The 22,324-nt window shown below is 65.6% G+C and overlaps 1 protein-coding gene across 2 annotated transcripts in view; it reads left to right on the forward strand.

Annotated features, from left to right (window-relative positions):
* Positions 1-281: 281 nt before the first annotated feature.
* The window catches only part of PTP4A3 (protein tyrosine phosphatase 4A3), a 35,589-nt gene continuing 13,546 nt past the window's right edge, over positions 282-22,324 (forward strand). The window contains exon 1 of one of the 2 annotated variants that reach the window (XM_032610453.1): positions 282-382. The gene's annotated coding sequence lies outside the window, so the exon portion shown is untranslated. Of the gene's footprint in view, positions 383-18,404; positions 18,495-22,324 lie in introns of those variants that run through there. The other variant, XM_032610455.1, reaches the window with a different exon arrangement.

The following is a 22,324-nucleotide window of genomic DNA, read 5'->3' on the forward strand; positions in this document are numbered from 1 at the left end:
GAACTCCAAAAGTTTCCTGAAACCCCTGGACCCCGGACTCCATCCCTCAGCCTCGGCGCACCCTGCCCTCTTCACCCGCAATCGGGGTCAAGCCGCCCCCCAACCGCCCCGGCGTCCCGCAGCAGCCGCCTTGCGAGGGATACTGGACCACAGTCAGAGCCCACGGACACGCCTCTTCCCATCTGGGCGGGGCTCCGGGGCGCGCGCGCGCGAGCCCGCGTCTCCCCGGTGTGGGGAGCGCTCCCATTGGGCCGCGCCGTCCACGTGATGCGGCGGGCCCTGCCCGCGCGCCCGGAGCGGGGCCGCGCACGCGCCCCGGACCCGCGTGCCCGCGCATGCGCCCCGAGCCCTCCGCCTGTGGAGCCGGCGCCCGGACCGCCAGGTCAGTTTCCTCGTGCCCGCTCTGGCGGGGGCGCGCGCGCGGTGCGGGTGCGTGGAGGGGCGCGCGCGGGCCGAGGGCGGGCCGACTACCCAAGTCCAGGGGCCCTGCTCCCGGCGGGCGCTGCGGCGCGAGCGCGGGCCTGGAGGCTGCCACGTGCAACTCTCAGCCCGGGGGCCGGCTCGGGACTCCGCCCGCCGCTTCCCCCTGCGGCAACGGGACGCCCGGGCTGGGAGGCGTGACCCCCTCCCCCCGCCCCCGAATACTTCTTCCCCAAGGGCCGGTAGGGTGTCTGGTGCTGCCCTCCATCTCCTGGCTCAGTTTCCTCCTCCGCACAGTTTGGGGGGAGTTGGTCCCTAGCGCTCCTGCCCGCCACAACCCCACCGGATTCCTGCGTCGTGATGGCGGGGGGGGGGGGGGGGGGGGGGGGGGGGGGCGGCTGCCGGCGAACGTCAACGAGGTTGAGCTCCAAGTCCCGGTACAGGTCCGCGCCCCGGCTTTCAGACCACTCTGGGGCTGGTAGCCCGGCGGTGCCTCATCTGTCCAAGCAGTCCCCCAGCTTAGAGCAGGTCCCAGCCTTGTCCCAGGCGGCTCGTGATGCGCTCCTGTGTTCTCCCGGGCAGCTAGCTGGTGGCCGGTTGAGTTGGGGTGGGTGGCGTGTCAGCTCCACCAGGCCAGTAGAGCAGCTGTCGCCCTGGTCTGGCCTTCCTGGGTGGAGCATGGTGACCCCACAGGCCGGACCCTGATAGCGGGTCTGAGGATGGGTAGAGCCCAGGCCAGCTGGTCACAGTGTGCCGTGCACAACAGCCCTGGCAGGTGGGCATGCGCTGTGCCTCCTCTCCTGGCTGGCCGGCTCTGTGGCCAGCCCTGCATGTGATGGTGGGTGCCTGGGTGCTGGGCATCAGAGGTGTGTGGACTCCAGGGGGGCCTGCTCCTAGGCTGGAGCAGTGTGGGGCTGTGGACCAGAGAGGGTCAGCGGACACAGGGTGCCTGTGGCCTTGCCCAAATGGAGACCCCTTTGCAGCTCCGTGCAGGCGCCTTGCCTCACTGACCTCAAATCCTCCCATGAAGTTCTTAACCCCACTTCTCAGCTGAGGAGACTGAGGCCCAGAGAGGTGGAGTCATGTCCAGCCCCTCAGCCTGCAGACCTCACCAGAGCCTTGGTTTTCCCACCTGTGAAGTGGGTGCTGGTTGACCTTCCTGGCAGGCTGCTGTGAGGCGTAAATGGGCCCTGAGGCAGGTGTGGGGGGGTCTCCCCACGGCCACCCAGCCTCCCTTGCTGCAGGTATTCAGGAGAAGAAGCTGCCCCCCAGGTGTCCCCCTGGGGAGCTGGCCACCCCACAACACCCCCATAGTGCTTGCCACGCACCGTGTGCCAGGCCCGGTGCTGGACTGAGGGGTGGACGATGGCAGGTCCCGCCTCAGGCCGTGGCGCTGTGCCTCCTTGAGTCCTTGTCATCTGGGTGGCGGTCCTCCCTGAGCAGTCTGGCTCTGAGCAGCCCGTCAGGCATTCCTTTCTCACTGAGTCACAAAAACTTGAGCACCTACTGTGTGCCAGGCCCTGATAAGCTGTTATCAAGGCTGACCTGGGCCCTGGCCCCGGGAGATGGCAGTCAAGTGGAGGCGCCCACACACACACAGATGGCTGTGCTGTCTTGGGCATGTCCCCGCCGAACCTCACAAAACCCTTCTCTCACTTGGGACGGTGATGCCACGTGACGGGTGGGGCTGTGTGTGCCCACTGATGCATGTGGCCAGGGTCCACTCTGCCAGGTGGAGCTCCGGGCACTGAGGACCAGGGAACAGAACAGGTGTGACCCTGCTCTCCTGGACCCTGCCTTCAGTGCTGGGGGTTCTGGCGGGTGGGTAGGTGGGCTGCCAGGCTGGCCGGAGGGCCCAGGGCTTAGCCAATGCTCCCTGCCGTTTTCCTGGCCAGGAAGCCGGGCCTGGAGGGACTCTGCAGGCTGGAGGGAACGAGGGCAGGTCCGTTCGTGTGGAGCAGGGCTCTGTCCACGTCCCCAGGGTCACAGTGTCTCCTGCCGCCGGGGCTCTGGGAGAGGGGTGGTGGCTCCCCTTCCAGGTGGGGAAGCCGAGGCTCAGAGAAGGTAGTCACCAGGTGTGCTGGGTGCCTGCTGTGTGCTGGGCCCCTCCCCCATCCTGGTCTGTTCCCCAGCAACTGGGGTCATTGTCTACCTGTCCTGCAGCGAGAGGCCAAAGTTCAGCGAGGCTTCTCACTTCCCGAGGTCACGGGGGCTCTGGGCAGTGATGGCTCAGGGAGGAGGCCCCTCTGTCCCACCCCACCTCTGGCCCAGTGCCCCGAGTCCCCCGGGCGGGCTGGGAATTGTTCCTGTTGGGACTCTGGAAGGCCGCCCAGGTCAGGGGTGTGTGGAAGCCCCAGCCAGGCCCAGTTCCTGCCACAGTGACCGTTCTGCTGCCTGGGGTCTGTCCCGTCCTTCGCCCAGGCCTCAGTTGGGAGTTTGTGTCCTCTGCGAGCCCTCGCAAGGCAGGTGGTTTTTTGTTTTTTGTTAATATTTGTTTATTTATTTGGCTGTGGTGGGTCTTAGCTGTGGCATGCAGGATCTTTGTTGCTGCGTCCACGATCTTTTAGTTGCGGCATGCGGGATCTAGTTCCCCCACCAGCGATTGAACCCGGGCCCCCTGCATTGGGAGCGTGGAGTCTTTTTTTTTTTTTTTTTTTTTTTTTTGCGGTTTGCGGGCCTCTCACTGTTGTGGCCTCTCCCCCCCGTTGCGAAGCACAGGCTCCGGACGCGCAGGCTCAGCGGCCATGGCTCACGGGCCCAGCCGCTAGGCGGTATGTGGGATCTTCCCGGACCGGGGCACAAACCTGTGTCCCCTGCATCGGCAGGCGGACTCTCAACCACTGCGCCACCAGGGAAGCCCGGGAGCGTGGAGTCTTAACTGCTGGACCACCAGTGAAGTCCCTGGTGTGTACATTTGGATGTGAGGACCTAAGCCTCAGTGCCCGAGGGTCTCAGCAGGCAAGGAGGTGGCTTGAGCCTTGTGGAGACCAGCGTTCTCATCTCTAGAAGGTGACGATCCCCCAGGATGGCTGGAGTGGGGTTCCGCTATCCTCGGCCATCACTGCCAGAAGGGAGTTGAGGAGAAACTGGTCCAGCAGTCAGACCTGAGCCCCGCGCGGCTCCTCCCGCTGCCCCAGCTTCTCAGGCCTCTGTGCCACGGATGCCCTCTCTATCCTGGATCTTCCCGGCCGCCACCTTTATCGTGTACCTACTATGTGCCTGGCCGGAGCTTGGCTGAGTCCTGGATGAGTCCAGGGGTGGGTGTCACCACCCTGGGTCTCCATTCTGCACCAGCAAATGAGGGGCTGGATCAGACCCAAGGTTGTCAATGGGGGAGGTGCTCCCAGATGCTTGGTGCTTTCTGAGGTGCGCCCACACGTCCCCCAGGAGATTCTGATGCCCCCGGGAAGGAAGCACCCATGGCTGATGTGGGCAGATGGAAGGTTGGGAGCCCGCAGACTGCGTCGTGCTGCAGTTGTTTCCTGACTCAGATTCTGAGGGAAGGGGCGGCAGGAGCCATGGAGTGTTCTAGAGCAGGGTGGAGGGGTGGTCTCTGGTACGTGGCGGGGGGCCGATGTGCTGGAAGAGGACTCAGCCAGGACGTCCATGGGTGCTGCTGTGGGTCTCCCCAGATCCCGGCCTGGCTGCCCAGAGCCCCCTTAGTCAATGAAAGCTCATTAGCCGTCTGCCTTTGGGCCAGCTTTTCTCCTCTGGGGTCTCAGTTTCCCCTTCTGCAGCAGGGGGGCTCTGACCTGCTGTCACCAGCTCCTCCTTCCCCCCAGTCCCTCCTGGGAACTGCAGGAGCCTGTTCCCATGGCCTCACTCGCCACAAAGACCCCGAAGCAAGGGCTGGCCCGGCTGGAGGAGGCGGGCGGGCAGGCAGCCTTGCCCTGTCCCCTTCCCATGGGAGTGGTGCTCCCGGCCCCTCTCCTGGCCCCGGGGGCCCCCCTTGTGACTCAGGCTTCCTGGAAGAGGCGCGGGAGAGCAACGAGGATTCCCCGCCACCCCACACAGAGTTCCCGCAGCGACCGCCTGTGTGTCCCGTCACCGCCCCACCGCTACCTACGGTGGGCTCCACGTGCTGTCTGCTCTGTGCCTGCCCCCAGCGGGCGCCCCTTCCTGCTACTTCCGCTGGCACCCTCCGGGCATCGTCTGTTGGTGCTGGGACAGGCCCCTCCTCCTCCCTTGCCTGGACCAGGCCCTGCCAAGCCAAACATTTCCTCCCCTTTCATCTCCCCATGGGCTCAGCTGCTGGGCCCTCTCCTGGCCTTCACTTCTCTCTGGCTGGCTGCCCAGCGGCCCATCTGCTGGGAATTGCCATGCGGAGCTCAGGGGGTGCCCGGGGGTGCCCGGGGCTCCCCATGGTGACCTCGCAGTCCCCTCCGCATAGCCCTAGGGAGCCCAGAGCCGTGGCCCCAGCTCTGCCAGGCCTCTCTGGGTGACCCTGGGCTGGCCCCTGCTCTTACTGGGCCTCAGTTTTCTTGTCTAGAGAATGGAGAGCTTGGAGCAGACCTTGGACCCCACAGCAGACTGGGTGGGGGGTCAGGACAAAGCTGGTAGTCTTGGCGGTTAAGCCCAAGCCACCTGGGCCAGGCGACCTGCTTGCAGCCCTGCGTCTGCCCATTGTGACCGGCCCGGCCGACTTGCCGTTTACAGTCTCTGAAGCCTGCAACCTCGGGAAGGGCCGTCCGTGGGTGTCTCAGTTCCCCTGTCTGTCAAGTTGTGCTCTTGGGCCAGACCCTGTGCAGGGAGTGGGCAGAGAGGGCCTGGGGCCCTGCTGTGATGGTACCTCCTGGGCGCAGGAACTCATGTTGGGGCCGGGGACCAACCAAACAGTGCTCCGTGTTGTTCGGTACAGATTCAGTGATGACAGTCAGACAGCCCCGGAAATTCACAGCTGCTCTGGGCTCTGGGCTGCGGGGCATATGCTGGATCTCACAGGGACGGGCTGCCCACGTGCAGCGTGATGTATCTCACTGGCAATTTCCCTCCACCACTGACTGGGCCTCTCTCCTGATGGCACTTGGGGGCCCGGGGCCCGGGTCCGGATGGACCCTGTTTATGAATCAGTACCCTCGTGACAGCTGCTCCTAAACAGGGCCCTGCCTCCCTCTTGCCCCCATCACCACCAGCTTGGCTGCTGTGTGGCGGGGCTGGGGAGGCAGCCTACTGGCTTGGCCTGGCTCCTGCCTTCCTGTGCTTCTTGAGGGGCCGCCAGGCCTGCACTGGCCCCTGTGGGGGATTGGAGAGGGCGGAGAAAGGTGGTCCTGACCCCGGGAGGGACCGTGGGTGAACAGGACCTGCAGGAGACGACTGTCACCTTCCTGGAGCGTGTGTCCCCAAGATTTTGCGGTCTTGTTGGAGCAGGAAGTCAAGGTAGCCTTCTGAGAGGAGGTGGTGTCTGGCTGGGGCTTGAAGGATGTGGGCATCACAGTAGCTGGCGGGAGGGGCTCCAGGAAGGGAGAGCTGGGTGGAGGCAGTTCCCCGGAGCTCGGGGCCTGAGTTAAGAGCACCCCTCAGGGGCGCTGTCGTGGTCTCACTCTAGGCCGGAGTGGAGCTGGTCCAGGGCACGGCATTCATCCTCACGGCCAGCTGTGCGGCAGTGGCTGTCACTGCCCCGTCTCCCAGGCCACGTACCCTGCCCAGGGTGGCAGGCGTGTCTGGCTGGTGCCCCTCGAGTCGGGGCTGTGCGGTCCTTGTAGAACGGCCTGGAGCCAGACCGTCGTCCCATCGTTTACAGATGAGGGGCCTTCAGGTGTGTGTGGGACCGGGGTGGAGTGGACCTCACCCCAGTACAGCCACCGGCTCATCTGGCCCAGGAGACCCTCCCCTCTCTGGCCTCAGCTTTCCCTGTTTCTCACACGGGGCTGGGAGGACCTGCCTGCACGGCGGGTGGCAGTCTGATAAGGAGGGGGCACCTGGTGAGCGGTGTTAACACCGCCGGTCCGTGCCTCAGTTTCCCCCTCTGTAAATGGAGGTGTGCACCCCTTTCGTGGGCATGTTGGGAGGTGTAAAAGGGGGCACCCCGCGGTGAGCAGAAGGTGCTCTCCTGAGGGTGCAGCCCTTCCCTGCTCCTGTTCCATCCTCCGTGGCCTCGAGGGCTGGGCCGTTCCCACGGTCGCCGGGCAGCCGCAGGAAGCCATCTGGAGGCCTTGTTTACCCCTCCTCCCAGCTTCCCTGGCAGGAAGTCACCGGAAGGGCCGTCCCGAGGGGCCCCCAGGCCTGTGAGGACAGCCAGAGGCTGGGGGTCCTGGGGTGGAGCGTAGGGGGCAGGGAACGTGGAGGACAGGGCCAGGCAGAGCCCGCTGGGCGTGTGGGCTGGAGTGTAGATTGAACCGTTCATCAAGGGTGTCCATCTGTCCGTCCACCTCGTCAGCTGCCCCTGCCCCCCACAGGCCCCCGATGAGGCCCAGCATGGCCACAACCCACGAAGTCACGGTCTGCATACAGCAGTGAGGCCACCGCAGCCTCGGCCCTGGGTGGACTGTGTGACATCAGGGGAGGTGTGGGGTCCAGGGAGCCGGGGGAGGAGCCCCAGCCCCCGGAGAGGGGTCAGAGGAAGGGACTTCGGCGCCAGCTGAGGGTCAAGGAGGAGGCGTCTAGGGCAAGGGCTGGGGGGAGAGCGCCGCAGGTGGAAGGGGGCAGCCTCTGGGGCGTTGGAGGTGGGCGGGGTCTGGGGGCATGGATGGTGACGGTAGGGGTGGTCATGCCCCACAGACCTCTTTCTCTCCTCCCCTCCCCCAGCCCTCCCGCCCCTCCCCCAGGACCCCCATGAGACCCCCAGATCAGCCTGCAGGTCTGGGCGTGGTTGGAGCGGGGTTGGGGCCTGGGCTTCCGCCCCTCGGGACGTGCCCAGCTGCCCCAGCATTTGCTGCAGCCCCAATGCCCACTGACTGGCCTGAGTGTGGCCGGCCAGGCCTGGGGACTGTTCCCACAGACACTGCCAGCTGGGCCTGCCCGGCGCTAGGAGGGACGCTGACCCCTCAGGGCCTTGCGTCCTGTCTGCTTGGCTGCCTTGTGCCTGCCTGGGCCTCCTGTCTTCAGAAGGAGCCTGGTGGGCTCAGGGGTCAGACAGCCCTGGGGAGGCCAAGGAGCGCCCCTCCTTGGTTTCCTCCCCTCCGTCCCCCTCCCCCTCCTCCCCTCCCTCCCCCTCCCCCTCCGCCCCTCCCTCCCCCTCCCCTCCCCTCCCCTCCCTCCCCCTCCCCTCCCCTCCCCTCCCTCCCCCTCCCCTCCCCTCCCTCCCCCTCCCCTCCCCTCCCCTCCCTCCCCCTCCCCTCCCCTCCCTCCCCCTCCCCTCCCCTCCCTCCCCCTCCTCCCTCCCCTCCCTCCCCCTCCTCCCTCCCCTCCCTCCCCTTCCTCCCCTTCCTCCCCCCTCCTCCTCCCCTCCCTCCCCCTCCCTCCCCCTTCTCCCTCCCCCTCTCCCCTCCCCCTCCCCTCCCCTCCCCCTCCCCTCCCTCCCCCTCCTCCCTCCCCCTCCTCCCTCCCCTCCCTCCCCTTCCTCCCCTTCCTCCCCCCCTCCTCCCCTCCCTCCCCCTCCCTCCCCCTTCTCCCTCCCCCTCTCCCCTCCCCCTCCCCTCCCCTCCTCCCTCCCCTCCCTCCCCCCTCCTCCCTCCCCTCCCTCCCCTTCCTCCCCTCCCTCCCCTTCCTCCCCTCCCTCCCCCCTCCTCCCTCCCCTCCCTCCCCCCTCCTCCCTCCCCTCCCTCCCCCCTCCTCCCTCCCCTCCCTCCCCCCTCCTCCCCCTCCTCCCTCCCCTCCCTCCCCCTCCTCCCTCCCCTCTCCCCTCCCCTCCCCTCCCTCCCCTCCCCCTCCTCCTCCTCCCTTCCCTCCCTCCCCTCCTCCCTCCCCTCCCTCCCCCCTCCCCCTCCCCTCCCTCCCCCTCCTCCCCTCCCTCCCCCTCCTCCCCCCTCCCCTCCCTCCCCCTCCTCCCCTCCCTCCCCCTCCTCCCCCCTCCCCTCCCTCCCCCTCCTCCCTCCCCTCTCCCCTCCCCCTCCCCTCCCTCCCCTCCCCCTCCTCCTCCGTTCCCTCTCCCTCCCTCCCCTCCTCCCTCCCCTCCCTCCCCTCCCTCCCCCTCCTCCCTCCCCCCCTCCCCTCCCCTCCCCCTCCCCTCCCTCCCCTCCCCCCTCCGTTCCCTCTCCCTCCCTCCCCTCCTTCCTCCCCTCCCTCCCCCCTCCTCCTCCCCTCCCTCCCCTCCCTCCCCTCCCTCCCCTCCCTCCCCCTTCTCCCTCCCCCTCTCCCCTCGCCCTCCCTCCCCTCCCTCCCCCTTCTCCCTCCCCCTCTCCCCTCCCCCTCCCCTCCCCTCCTCCCCTCCCCGACTCCCTTTGGAAGGCTCTGGCGCAGGTTCTTATGGGCAGAGCCTCCCAGAGAGCGTGCTGGGTTCCGGGGCCAGGCTGAGTTGGGGAGTGAGCGCGAGAACCAGGGCTTCGGGTGGATCTGGGACTCAGGAGCATGCTTCCGGGAGGCGTGTCCACCGGCCAGTCCTGGGTGAGACTGGATGGTCCAAGGGCATCCATGGGCATCTGTGGGCTGAGGACAGACACCCGTGAGCCTGTCCCAGGAGGGTCAGTGACCCTTCCCAAGCCTGCTGCTTGTGCTGCTTGCACTGACCCAGCCTCGCGGCCGCCGTGGGGTGTGGGTACCCCGTTTGTGGAGGATCGGCTACCTCCTGGTGGTAGAGGGCAGCTGACCCCAGGTCTGAGAAGTGTCGGCCTCGCTCTACTGCCTTGTAATGAAATGCTAAGTCCAGCGAAACGTGGAAGCAGAGGGAAGGGTGCTCTCTTAGGAGACGTTGGCTGTGTGCGTGAGCGGGAGTGGGGGAGGCAGCAGGAGGCTGAAGCTGGGCTCCCTGGCGCTTGCTGGGATGCTGCTGAAATGGGAGAAGCCTTGAGGGGTGTTAGGGGAGCCCTGCGCCGAGAGCCCGGAATCTGGGGAGGCTGGGGAGGAGGCTGGCCGAGGGGCGGTGGCTAGCCTCAGCCCCCAGACCATTTCTTCCTGGGCGCCGCGTGCGTGACAAGACAGTGCTCTCCACGCCCCTCCCCTTCTGCCAGGGCATCTGTGTGGAAAGTAGGTTGAGATGGGAGCTTCTCAGTGCGTTGGGAGTCCAGCTGGGGCAGGGGCTCCTCGGCAGCCAAGGGCCTCTCTTCTTCTCTTGCTGCTGCTGGGGCCGTGGTCTGGGGGCGCCTGGCCCTCAGGGTCACCACCTGGCTGCCATGGCCAGATTGGCTGTCTTGCTAGGAACTGAGCTTTTCTTCCGGAGGGCTCCTTTGGACCCAGAGCATAGCCAGGGCATTCAGTAGGTGCTCAGTGTGTGTTTGTGGGCTGGTGAGCCGGCCTCCAAGGAGGTGGGGTCTGGACAGGCACAGGAGAGCCAGGAGGGAGTCCTGGGTAGGTGGCACCCATAGGCAAAGGCCTGGTGTCAGTGTGGGATGGTGCAGGGCAGAGAGCTGGCAGAGGGCACAGTACGTGCACAGGGCCGGAGGCAGGATCTCAGAGGCAAGTTTCAGGAACAGCAGGAGGGCAGGTGAGGCTGGAGCCGAGTAAGGGAGTGGGGGGAGGAGGTCAGGGGGGCGGGGCCTTCTTTCAGGCCTAAGGACGAACACAGGCTTTCGTTCTTCGCCGTGTGGGTGCCATGGGAGGGTTTCAGCCGAGGAGGACAGGATGGACTCAGCTGTCACCACGTAGGGAGTGCGGGGCACGGTTGGGGGGACCTGCGATGCCAATGGGGGCCTGGTTCTGGGCCAATGCTCCTCAGGTTCCTGGTCACCCCAGGTGGCTCCAGGCTCCTGGGCCCAGGTGTTGCCGTCTCACCACCCATGGCAGCCGTCTTGCCCCCCCACCGCTGGGGATTGTGGGAAGTTCCCACTTCCCTACCTTGAGCTTGATTCTGTGACACGCCTGGATTTGGGGACTCTGAGGACCGGTGCCCCGCAAGCCCGCCTGCCCTGGGGACCAGCTCCCTGTGGTTCCCCTGAAGGCCGGGTCACCTTTCTGCTCCCTGCCCTTTCCTGCCTTGTGGCCTTTGCTCAGGCCGTGCCCTCCACCCAGACACCTACCCCATTCACCCAGCTGGATCTTTTAAGGCAAAAGGGGGGCGGCGTGTCCTTTTGTGACTACTGGGTGCTGTCCAGCAGGCCGCCTGGGGCAACGCAGCTCTCGAGGGATGTCCGTACCTGCTTCTGATTGAGCGGGGCCTGGACTGGGGGGAGTCGCGTGAATGTGCGGTTTTGTCGGGTGGAGAAGGTTGCCTCCCTGGGGCCCCATCGGACACCGCTGGTCTCTTCTCCCCTCTCGCACTTTAGCGCTCAGAATCCGCGGGCTGAAAGCACTCAGGGCCGTGAATCCTCTGAGCCAGCGTTGCCCGCTGCCAGCTCTGTCACAGATGATCGACTAGATCTCAGACTCGTACTCACTTTACGTGTGATAGTTGTGTTTTTAACTTCTAAAAAGGCTTTGACAAACCTTTCCCATCCTTGAAGGCCAGCAGTGTCCCGCCTGGAACCCTGGAGGGCCCCTCGCCCTCCGTCTGGCTGCTGGGGCCTCTGTCCCTCCCAGACGTGCCCAGTGCCCTTGGCAGCCTGGTGCGGCCCTGACGGGCCGGGAAGGGGCTGACCAGGTGCCCCCAGGTGTGGACCTGGATCCTCTCTGCCCACCCACCCTGTGTCACCTGGAAACGACTCAAATGTCCGTCTGCCAAACGGCAGGTAACGCACATGCGGTCTCTCCACGCAGTGGACTCGTGGTCAGCGTCCTGATCTACCCTACAGCGTGGGTGACGCTCGCAAGTATTATCCTGGATGAAGGGCGCCAGACGCAGAGGACCACACAGCGATGACTCCATTTGTGGAAAGTGTCCAGAACAGGCAAATCCGGAGAGATAGAGAGCAGGTTCCCGGTTGCCAGGGGCCGGGGTGGGGGTTGGGGAGTGACTGCTAACGGTTGTGGGTTTCTTTAGGGGGCGATGGAAGTGTTCTGGAATTGGTGGTGGTGATGGTTACACGACACTGTGAACGTACTAAAAAAACACCGAAGCGCACACTTTGAAATAGTAAAATGGCGCACGTCACGTTAGGTGAATTTTATCTCCATTAAAAAAAAATGTAAACGGCTCCCCTGCCCCACACAGCCTGGCTTGAGCAGGCTCACAGTTAGTCCGCAAAATAGGATGTAACCCAGCTCTGTCCCAGGGTTCGAGCAGACAGGGGCTTGATTCGCTGGCAAGAGAAAGTGAAGCAGCCCCTGTGCGCTGCCTGGGACGTGGGGTGCTCCGCGGGTGTGGGAGAGCAGGTGGGCCATCCTTCCTCCCTGGCCTGAGTTTTGCTGAGTGAATGGAGGAGTGAGGCTTAGGGGCAGGTAGACGTCTGTGTGCAAAGTCCCCGCCCTCCCCTGCCCCGTGACCCTCGTCACCCTGATGCGTGGGGCCGGTGTTCTTCTTTGTCTGGGATCTGTCTCCGGTCTCTCCCCTGCTTCAATCCCCTGAGCCCGGGCAGCGGGGTGCACCTGGGGGTGCAGGCACAGAGCAGCCCCTGCCCTGCTCTGCACCCCGGGTCCGTGCCCCGTGCGGAGCTCACAGAATTGCCGAGGGGTCAGATGAAGCCGAGAGGGCACCCGCTTGGTCGCCTCTGAAGTGTGCCCCCCCCATTCTGTCCCTGCATACGTTTCTTTTTATGTTGGCCTTGCCGGGCCTGGCGAGTAGGGCTGCCGGGCCTGTGCAGCCACCTGGCTATGGGCATTTTTTTTTTCTTCAATTGAAGTATAGTTGATTTGCAGCGTTAATTTCTGCCGCGCAGCAGGGATTCGTGTATGTGTGTGTGTGTGCGTGTACACGCAGACATTGCTTTTCATGTTCTTTTCCGTTGCGGCTCACCACAGGATGTTGACAGCAGCTCCCTGTGCTCAGCAGCAGGACCTTGTCATTCGGCTCTGGGCGTTTCTGCCCAGTGTGTAGGTGCAGCCAGGGGCCTCCTGGTCCCCGAGGGGCTGACCCGCGGCTGCCCCCCGGAGTCCTGGCCCAGCTCTGCTGGAGGAGGCCTGAGAGCCGCTGTGTCCTTCTGACCGTGGGAATGGCCCGCGTGATGCTGCCAGGTGGAGCCCTTCCTGTGCCCTGGGGGCCACCCTCAGGCCAGCTCATCCAGCCCGCAGCCCCTCCCGGGAGGCTGCCATGCCGTGCTGTGCTGTGCAGCCCAGGGAAAGGGGCTGAAGTTGGCCCCCGGGCAGGGAGGGGTGGAGGGGCTGGCGCAGGTCTGCCCTCTGGCCCGCGGCAATGCCCAGGGCCTCCCAGGGAGCCAGGGCCAGTGCAGACCCCAGGCTGGAAGGCGCCTCAGCCCCTCACAAAGCTCAGGCCCGGGAGAGGAGGGGTTTCCCTCGGCTCATCCGGTCTGATGGTTCCCTGCTTGCTCCCCTGGGAGCTGGGCAGGTGCTTAAGGCGGGTGGTGTAGGCAGCCCGGGTCCTGATGCCCAGCTCCCCAGGACGCGCTGTGCCCGGCCCTCTGCTGCCTTCTGTCTGGGAAGGCAGCTCTGCTGGCATTGGCGGGGCTGCCGAGGGGGCGGCAGGGGCCGTGGGGAGGGTGGCATGGCTGGGCGCTCGGCGGGCACTTGGCTCCCTGTGGCTGGGCCCTTCCCACTGCCCGCTTGGGCTGGGCATCCAGCCTCGGCCGTTCTCAGGGCTGGGGATGCCTGCATCCAGGAGCTAATTCTGCCACCCTCAGGTCATTGTCGCCACGGCATGGCCAAGGTGGGGACACAGGGGAAGCAGGGAGGGGTGTGTGGTATGCCCCACCCCTGCCGTGACGTTCACACAGTGACCACCAGCATGGTCCGCCTGTAACACTCCTCACAGCTGGGAACCTTCATGGTCCCTCTTCACAGATGGCGCCCAGGCTCAGAGAGACGGTCCCAGACACACAGGCGAGCAGGAATCGGGGAGCCAGGCCAGGAGGCTCTCCGACCCTCACAGCTGGGAGGCTGGGGCCCAGGGTGCCCTAGCCTGGCGTTGCCCAAGTAGGGTTCTGTGAGGTGCCTCATTGCTAGGGCCTGGCTTCAAAAACATTCCGGAGGGACTTCCCTGGCGGTCCAGTGGTCAGGGCTCCGCGCTTCCACCGCAGAGGGCATGGGTTCGATCCCTGGTCAGGGAACTAAGATCCCACATGCTGTGTGGCGCAGCCAAAAAAAAACCCCCGCATTCTGGAAATGTGCGGCTGGCTGCCCTTCAGATCTTCAGGTCCCCACGTCTGTAGAGACATCCTGCGGGCAAGAGGTCCCCTTGAGTGTCCCAAGGAACCCCCTGGGACAATCGTGAACCTGAACGTGGGCCCTCCTGGGGGTCCCGGAGTCCTGTCAGAGCCCCGTGGGTGTCCAGCACGGCGGCAACAGTCGGGGGACGCAGGTAAGGCTGCCTGGGAGGGGGGTGTCCTTCTAGACCCGGGAGAGGCGCCAGCGGCAGCTCCGAGAAGGATGAGCTTCCAGTGAACCTGTTTTACCGCTGAGCCAACTGAGGCACAGGGAGGTTGCGGGCTGTGCCCGGCGTCACACGGCTGGCGGGGGGAGCCAGGATGGGAACCAGGCCAGGCTCCGAGCTCGTGATCTGCTGGGAAGGGCAGACTCTGTGGGCAGGAAGAGCTTGAACAAGGCTGTGGGGCAGAAGCCTGGGCCTGGGGTGATAAGAGGGGACTGTGCCCTCCCCCTCGGCCCCCAGAGAACCTGCCTGGCCCGGGTTTGAGTGAGGCTGCACCTCAGGGTCTTCTGCCCTCTCTGGGCCTCATTGGCCCAGAGGCCAGAGGTTCCCATGGGCCACATGGTCATTGGTGCCCACAAAGTTATGGGGGTGGTGGTGACCCGCATGGGGCAGGAGGAGCCCCAGGCTGGAGGCTGTGTGTGGTAGGGTGCAGTGCTGGCATCTCCGGGGGTGTGGCCCTGCAGGGCAGGGGGTGCCCGTGTGGGCACGGGGGGGGTCCCTGCCACGGTCAGAGCCTCCTGCGGCCCTGTGCGCTTAGGGTCGGAGCCACTGGAGAGTGGAGGGCAGAGCCCCTGCTTGTTTCAGGGGTCGGATGTGGTTCTCTGTCCGGCCAAGGGCCCAGCACAGAGCTTGGTGGCCGAGAAGGCCCTTAACTGCCAGTGGGACCAACGTGACCCTGACACACTAATGGTGCCGATGGGCTTTTTTTTCTTTTGCGGTACGCGGGCCTCTCACTGTTGTGGCCTCTCCCGTCGCGGAGCACAGGCTCCGGATGCGCAGGCTCAGCGGCCATGGCTCACGGGCCCAGCTGCTCCGCGGCATGTGGGATCTTCCCGGACCGGGGCACCATCGGCAGGCGGACTGTCAACCACTGCACCACTAGGGAAGCCCCCAATGGGCTTTTTGAAACGGAGCCAGCTCAGAGAGAACAGGCAGCAGCATGGGGTCCCCCAGCAGACCCTCGGCCACAGGTAGAGACCCCGCGTCCTGGGGCTGGGGCCTGCCTCGACCGCCCCTCTTGCGCCGGCTCTTTGGGGGCGCTGGGGGGCTGCGTCTTGCTGCCAGGCTGGCCCAGAAATAGCTGTGACCTTCCGCGCCCAGCTTGGCAGCGTTTGGGGCTGAGAGGCCTACGTGCGCCCGGCTGAGTCCTTGCAGGGCGGTGGGGCTGGTTATTTTGGACGTGGCCTGCCGAGGCCAGGTCAGAGCTCTTTCCCGCGGCTCCTGCAGGCCCCTCTGACGTGCATCCACCAGGGCCTTGGCCAGCGGCCCCGGCCACCTCTGTGATCTCGTGCCCCCTTCCTGCCCGCCTGACCATCAGTGGCCCTGTGCTCCGGGCGCAGCAGGGGAGGGGGGCCCCGGGGACTGGGGCAGGCGCCGGGTGATAGGGCCGCCTCCTGGAGCCCTGACATCTGTGGGAGGCTGGGCCTCAGTTTCCCTCCAGGGGCTGTTTGAATGTACACAGAAAGTGCCCACCCTGGGCTGGCTGGGAATCCTGGCTTGGAGCCTCAGGCAAGTCACTGATTGCATGGTCTGAGCCTTGGTTTCCTCATCCGTAAAATGGGGTGGTGGGTGTCTTCCAGTGCAGCTTTGGGGATGGATGTGGGGAGCAGCCTGTGACGAGGGCACGGCGCGGGGCCATTGCACGGTGGGGTCCTTGGGCCTTCTCCCACTTCATGGGGCTGGACGCTGGGCCCAGGGACGGGACCTCCATGGGAGGTAAGAGGAGGGCTGAGCTGGGCGGTGGCTGCGTGTGTCCTGAGGCTGCTGGGTGGCCCGTGGACCTGGCTTCAGCTGGGCTGCAGCCTCCTCTCTTGTGACCTGGGCAGAGTGTGCTTCTCTCCCGCTCTGGCCGGGCTCCTGGGTGTGGTGGTGAGCAGAAGTGGCCATCACATCCTGATGCTGCAAGGTCCACTCGCCCCTGGGGCCCACAAGCTCCCCGGGCACCGTGCTAACAGGGTCCAGCCGTGGAGGACAGGCCAGTTCTGCTTCCCACCTCCCTGGTGGGTGCAGAGTGTTTGGGTGGGCACAGGGGACTGGCTGCCCTGTCTGGGGGCAGAGCCTCCCCGCCGAGGGTGCTGGGGTGGGAGCCGACCCTGCTCCCTGTTGGGATTGGGGTGCCCAGGAGCGGCGGGCAGGGGCCGCATCACTTGCGGGGTGCTGGCTGCGGCTCACAGCCCTTCTCCTCCTCTGTCCCTCCCCGCCCTCGGGGAGCCGTCCCCGCACCGGCCAGGGGTCCCAAGGAGTTAGCCATAGCCACTCCTCCGTGAAGAGGGCTTTGGGGCCGTGGCCCAGTTTGATCAGGCTTCATTCCGCAGGCTGGGCTTCACTGGAACCTGCGTGTGCACCCCACCTCCTGCCCTGCAGGCCACGTGAAAACTCCGTGGGCACCTACGGGGTACAGTTCTGTTTTCTTATCTTTCAACGGGCCTGTTACTCCTGCTTTGTGCTGGTGACTCAGAAGGCCCAGAGAGGTGAGGCGATGGGCCCAGGGCACACAGCAGCCGGGGAGGACTTTCTCAGCCACCGTGGGCATCCCAGTGCGTGCTCCTTGCGGGCCTTGTCCCCTTGCCAGCTGAGCATCCTGTGGGGTCTCCAGCTGATCCTGGTGGGTGAGGATTTGGTGGGCAGCCTCCTCCCGGCCAGTGAGAAGGCCTGTTAGGCCACACGGACCCTCTGTGAGGGCCCCGGCACCCACCGCCCCCTGTTCTCTGAGGCCTCAGCCCGGGACCCCAGTTTAAGCCTGGGGTTCCCTCTGCCTGTTGAGGGTCCCGTGTATGCGTTCATGGAACAAGAGGGGTTGGGGCTCTGCCTGGGGAGCACTTAGCTCTCGGGGAGGCCAGGATCCTCTGGGCCTCCTGGGGGCCTTCACTTGAGCAGGGGGGCCTGGGGGGTGCGAGCGCCTCACAGGGGCCATTAGCTTCAAGTGGATCGTGAAACTCCGTGCCCTGCTGGGACGCCACGCCCGTTCTGGACACCGGCCTTTAGGGGCCTCGGAGACGGGGCGGCATGGTGCCAGGAGTTGGTGCCAGCCCCACGGGGCCCAGGAGGAACGCGCCGGGGACTGTGGGTGCCGGTCCAAGTCCGAGGGTGGGGCAGGCTTTGAAGCTCTGCTCCCCCTGGCTAGAATCCCAACCCAGCGCCCCACACTCCAGAGTGATGGGCTCTGCATCTCAGACAACCCGACCCCTGGGACCGGGGGCTCTACAAGCAGGGAGCCGGGGGCGCGGCAGGGCCTACAGAACACTGCTCCCAACTGCCCGGGTCAGCCCAGCTGCGCGTGTGAATACAGATGCCGGGGCCCCGAAGGGGGTGGTGAGGCCTGGGCCTCAGAAAGGTGGGCAACCCGCCTCTGTGTGGAGGTCCCTGGTATTGTGAGGCTGGAGGGCTGGGTGGCTGGGGAGGGCTTTGGGGACTGGCCGAGGCACCGGGTAGCCATGACGGGCTGAGCCTGGGTGACAGGCCCTTAGGAGGGGCCTCCGTCTGGGGGTGGCAGCCGGTGGGAACCGGTGGGGACCTGTGGATGTGGCAGGGCGTGGGGAGGTTATGGGGTAGCCGTCTGGGTGGCATGGGGTAGAGGCCCCTCCTACAGCTAGGAAATGCCCCCATTGCTCACCTGGCAGGGAGCAGGCATAGCGTGGACTTCTTGGTGGCCTCCCTCTGCCCCCTAGAAGTACAGCCCTGTGGGCTGGGTGGGCCTGAGATACCGCCCCCCCCCCCATGGGCTCCACCCCTCCTGATGTCACCGTGACTGGGGCAGCATCCTGGTGGGGGAGGGGCAAGTGACCCTGATCTGGGAAGCAGGAACAGCCCCTCCCCCATGGTGGGGTTCCCACTTCCTCAGTGCTTTTGTAGGGCCGAGGATCCCAGGCCTGGGCCCGGTGGGCTAACTCGCTTCTTCGCTGGCTTCCTTGCGGAGGACACAGGAGGAATTGAGCGCCGGGCTCAGTGGGGCTCTGGGCAAACCTGGCTGCCCCCCTGAGCAGGCTGGGGAGGGCACCAGGGGGCTGCTTAGGTTGGGGGCGGGCTGCAGAGGGCTGGGCTGTTTCTCTGGGGGTGGATGGGGGTGCGGTGGGCTCCCCATCCCCGCGAGGGAAGGGCCCTGGGACCCCCTTTCCAGCCCACAGCAGGCAGTGCGGAGACGCACCAGAGACCCGGGAATCCTCCAGGCTGTCGCTCCGGTCCCCCACCCTCCCAGCTGCAGGGCCTGGGCTCTGGTGCCTCTGACCCCTCCCCGCTATCTCTGAGCTGGCCCCGCCTCCCCTGCTGCCCCCGTCAGCTCTGGCTGCCAGCAGTTACAGGGCCCTGGGGACTGTCCTGCCCCCTGCGGGCCCCGGAGCCCGGCCCAGCAGGGGAGGGGGGCTCTCCTGCCCTCTTCCCGGGACCAGGGTGCCCGCCGTGACCACAGACTTGTGCCCCAGCCCCCCTGCTCGGCTGCCGGGGCTGCCCTGGGAGACGGGATCCTTCCGGGGCTGCCCCTGCCTGAGCCCCCGCCTCCCGGGCAGGCGGGTGGTTCCAGGGCCTTTGACGTGGGGAGGGCGGGAGGCCCGGAGGCTGGGAGGGAGGCCAGGCCGGGGATAAAGCTGGGCTGGGGGCCGGCCTCTGCGGACTCCAGGACTGAGGACGGAGGGTGAGTGTCCGCGGGCTCGTGGCAGGCTCGGGTGGGGTGGGGACCGGGAAGTAGGCAGACCCCAAGAGAGGGTGGGGACCGGGGGTCCTCAGGCCTTCCTGTTCATGCTCGCAGCTCAGCTGGGAGCCTCAGTGGTTTCCTCTGTCAAATGGGGCGAGGGGTCCTTTTCCTTCCAGAGCCCAGACTGGCCCACGTGGGAATGTACACCCTCCTCCCAGGCTCTGTGACGTTGTGCAGCCCGGGCCTCCGGGTTCTGGCGCCCTCTGCCTCAGCGGTACAGGGGGAGGGTAACCAGCGGTCCTGGTCACACGATCAGAGGTGGGACGGGGTCACAGTGCAGAGAAGGGACTCAGGCCCCGCTGGGGTCCAGCCTGGTTCTTCTGCCCCTTGGGTAGTGACCAAGCCTCCTCTGCAGCCGTGTCCTCGTGTTCAATGAGAGTCACGATGCAGTGACCACACGGGTGATCACGTGTCATCACACTGGGGGGTGAAAGGAGGACGTGCTGTGAATAACCACTGCTCGCCAGCTGGCGTGAAGGGAGCCGGGGCCACCTGGCCAGCAGGTGCCCTTGGAGGTGCTGCGGGGGCTGGAGAGAGCCCAGCCCCCAGGCAGTCTGTGGTTCGTTTGGCCATCAGTGCAGATTCGGAGTTTGAGCCTCACGGCAACCTGTCGGGCCGCGTTAAGTCCCCTCGCACAGAATGAATCAGTGGAGCTTTCAGGGGCGCAGAAGCCCCAGCCGATGAACAGAGGGCCTCACCATCTGTTTGACCCTAACAGTCTTCAGGCTGTGTCAGAAAGCAGGTTCTCGACAGGTGGTAACTGCTGTTATTAATATTTATTGTTAATGAGTGGTAGCTTAGATTGTCATCCATTGTTGTCTTGGGTTTTAATAACCCCCTGAGGGGGTTGGAAGTGTCCCGCTTTCTAGGTCGGTCATAACTGTGTGCAAAGCGAGAGTTGCTGGGCTCTGAGTTGAGGGCCGGGAGCCGGGTGGTGGATGCTTGTGGCTGGGCCTCCTGGCATCCGTTCCCGCTGCTCTGAAGGCCTTGTCTGTATTAACACTCCCCAGGGCCCGGGCTCTGAATGGATGACGTTTGCATTGATTCATTGGAGTGAAGAGAAGGAACCCTGGGCTTCGAACCGGAAAACCGGGTTTCGGTGGCTCTGCTCCGCCTCTCTGTCTGGCTTCCGTGTGGAATGGGGCTCATAAGTCTTTGGCCTCTGATGGGGGTGTGTGTAGCAGTGAGGGTGACGGAGACAGCGGGGGTGGAAGGGGTCCTGCGCTGGCGAGCAGTGCTAGACGGGGCACGCTGTTCTCGTGGAGCTCACGGGGAGTCTGATGTGTCCCCGCTCGGGGGCCCCTGCCGTGGGTGTGGGTCCTGAGTCTCTGCCCAGAAGCCACCTCCTCAGAGAGGCCTCCATGTCTACCCCCTTACCCCCCAGTCAATGTCCTTTCTGGCGACCTCAATCCACCGCCTGGTGTGTGTCCCCCCACCGACCCCCACCCTGCCCTGAGGGTAGGGTCGTGAGGGTTCATTTACCCCTGACCCCCAGTGCCCACATGGATGCTGGGTAGGTACACATAGGAATGAAAACCCAGGCCTGGAGGGCACCGAGGGCTTCCTGGAGGAGGAGGGCACATTCACCTGGTCTTGTGGGTGAGGAGTGTCTGGGGGCATTTTGGGTCCTAGAAAGAAAAGGGAGATTGGAGGCATGAATCCTATAGCCCCCTCCTTCCCTCCCCCTACTGAGGGTAGAGGGGCAGGGCTGAAAATTCAGAACTTAGTTTCCTAGGCTATAGGGAGCCATGGATGCTGTGTGGGCAGCAGCAGGGTGGGCGCCACCATACCATCTCCAGCCCCAGGCCAGGCCTCACTGTGGTGACCACTCACTGGGGGTGGGGGGTGGGGGGTGGGTGAATGACATGGGACCTTGTTCCCGGCTCTAGTCTGGGGCTGGAGGCCCCATCAAACCTGTGTTGAGCCTCCCTCTGAGATAAGAACACACATGTCTCTTGCTACCCACCCTGGTGGGGAGGGTGGGCCAGCTGGTTGGATGGAGGTGGAAGAGAGAGAAGGGAGGGGTGGTGGGGGGCTGGAGGTCCCTGCAATTCCCCTCCCCTGATGGGGGGCAGGGTGGGCGGGCCTCCTTTGAGGACAGCTCTGTGTCCCGAGTTTGGGTCTCAGGTGGGGTCCTGAGCTGCCTGGGGGTGCTGGGGTGGAAGGGGCATAGCAGCACGGGGGAGGGACCCGGGGAGGCAAGGCCCTGACATGGGGGACGGGGTCAAGGGCTCTGCGTCCAGCCTTGGAGGAGGCGGAGGCGGGTGGCCATGCTGAGACTGGAGGAGGGGGCGGCGTCTGCGCTCCGGGGTGAGGGTACCACAGGCAGTGCTGACGGCCGGGCTGTGGTGGTGCTCCGTGCCAGGCCTTGTCAGGCAGCTGCGGTCGTTTCCCTCTTTGCAGATGAGGAAACTGAGGCACAGAGAGTAACTACGGAGGTCACCTGGTCAGTAAAGATTCTCGGAGGAGATGGTGTTTGATCGGGAGCTGGGGGAGGGGTGCTGCAGGGGAACCCTGCGTGGTCCCAGGGAAAGAGGCTTGCGGTCAAGTGCCTGGAATTCCATGGGGGCGATGCTCCCCCTGCAGGAGCCAGGGGAGGGGAGGCTGGGCCGGTGGCAGGTGTGGCCCAGGTGGGACCTGGGTAGCCCAGCGACAGGTGGCGCTGCGAAAATGCTCCGTTCTAACCCTGTGAGTGACAGCGCGGGAAGCTGAGGCACAGGGTGGAGGGAGGTCTCTGCGAGGAACCCAAGGGGCTTGGCTCCAGGGGCGAGGTGGCCCCTGGCTCAGTAATGCTGCCTGCATGGGGGGCACCTCCACCCCCTCCTGGGGCAGCCGCAGTGTTGTAATTAGCCGGCCCGCCCATGCCCGTGGGAGGTGGCTTCTCAGGGTGGGGGTGGGTGGAGGGTGGTCAGCAGTCCCGTTTGGGGGTGGGCCGGCTTTATGCCTGTTCCGGTGACTTCTTCCCCTGTGTCCCCCAAGCTTAGCCCAGCACCCGGCACTGGAAGATGCTCAATGAACATTCTAAGTTGGATGAATGAATGAATGAATGGATGCTGGCTCCTCTGTCCCCCTTGGAGGGAGTCCTGAGCTCTGGGCCGGGAGCAGGGGAGGCCGCAGGGAGGACCCCGGTGGCAGAATGGGCTCAGAGCCAGTGCTGAGGCCTCGGTAGGGGGGAAGTGTGGGAGTGGGGTGTCTTGGGCAATGATGGGTGAACAGTGGAGCTTCAAGCAGAGGCAGGCAGCCCCAGGGGTTCAGTCTCCCATGTACCTGGACACCTGCGTGAGCTGCGGCCAGTGTGTCCCTGTGTGATGTCACAGGCGGCCTGGCAAGCAGTAGCCACACCTTCCAAGCCATCTGTGCCCCCAGCTGTAAGCCCCCGGCAGGAAGCTGGGTCTGGGAGGGAGGGGTGCTGTCTCTGGCACCGAGGCGGGGACCTCCCCCCAGCGGGGTGGCGGAAGGGGCACCTGCAGGGCACCTGGCAGTCCTGCTGTCCCTGTTGCTCCTCAGTTTCCTCCTGCATGGTGGCCACAGAGGCCCCGTTTTCCAGCCGTCAGTGCCCGTCCCTTTGTCCCCTCGACACCCCGGCAAGGCAGGGCTTGTCATACCTTTTGGTGAGGAGCCGGGGCTCCGAGGGGCAGGTGGTCACAGACAGCTTTGGGTTCAACCCCAGACCGGCGAGCCCAGAGCTCTGCAGGCAGATCGGCCCTTGTCCTCCTGTCACTCCTCTGCTCAGCCCCCCTCCTCCGGCCCTACTCCTTTCCTCTCGTGCC

Source organism: Phocoena sinus, chromosome 17 (assembly GCF_008692025.1).
Source record: "Phocoena sinus isolate mPhoSin1 chromosome 17, mPhoSin1.pri, whole genome shotgun sequence".
Classification (NCBI taxonomy): domain Eukaryota; kingdom Metazoa; phylum Chordata; class Mammalia; order Artiodactyla; family Phocoenidae; genus Phocoena; species Phocoena sinus.